The 625-nt window shown below is 49.4% G+C and overlaps 1 pseudogene; it reads right to left on the bottom strand.

Annotated features, from left to right (window-relative positions):
- Positions 1 to 249: 249 nt before the first annotated feature.
- On the bottom strand, positions 250 to 367 carry LOC124597432 (annotated as a pseudogene).
- Between the last annotated feature and the right edge of the window lie 258 nt (positions 368 to 625).

Below are 625 nucleotides of genomic sequence, written 5' to 3'. Positions count from 1 at the left end.
GCCGTTTATCAGGGGCGCTAGTATTGTTTATACGCGTATAACTCCTTCCCAACAGGCCATGAACGACCAAAGGGACCGATCGGCCGCCGTGTCTTCCTCAGCCCACAGGCGTCACTGAATGCGGATATGGAGGGTCATGCGGTCAGCACACCGCTCTCAAGGCCGTATGTCAGTTTCCGAGACCGGAGCCGCTACTTCTCAGTGAAGTATCTCCACAGTTTGCCTCACAAGGGCTGAGTGCACCCCGCTTGCCAACAGCGCTCCGCAGACCGGATGGTCACCCATCTAGCTGCTAGCGCAGCCCGACAGCGCTTAACTTCGGTGATCTGACGGGAACCGGTGTTACCACTGCGGCAAGGCCGTTGGCCGTTTATACGCGCATACAATCACAAATGAATATATCGTATTGAAAATGAAAGTTTAAACCTTGAAGCTGATAAGGGAGGTAGGTACTTGTAGTAGCTGCATAACTCAATTTATTTTCCTTATTCAGATGGAAATACCAGCTGCGAAACCACTGCCTTCCTCCACAATCTGGAAAAATCTCAAGATAAACAAATAAGTCGACATCGTCTTTTTGCACTTACTGGATAATATCGATATGTAACTAAACGCGCAAGAACAC

Source organism: Schistocerca americana, chromosome 2, assembly GCF_021461395.2.
Source record: "Schistocerca americana isolate TAMUIC-IGC-003095 chromosome 2, iqSchAmer2.1, whole genome shotgun sequence".
Classification (NCBI taxonomy): domain Eukaryota; kingdom Metazoa; phylum Arthropoda; class Insecta; order Orthoptera; family Acrididae; genus Schistocerca; species Schistocerca americana.
Note: the sequence above shows the minus strand (reverse complement) of the source record. Positions and strands in the feature narration are given on the sequence as shown.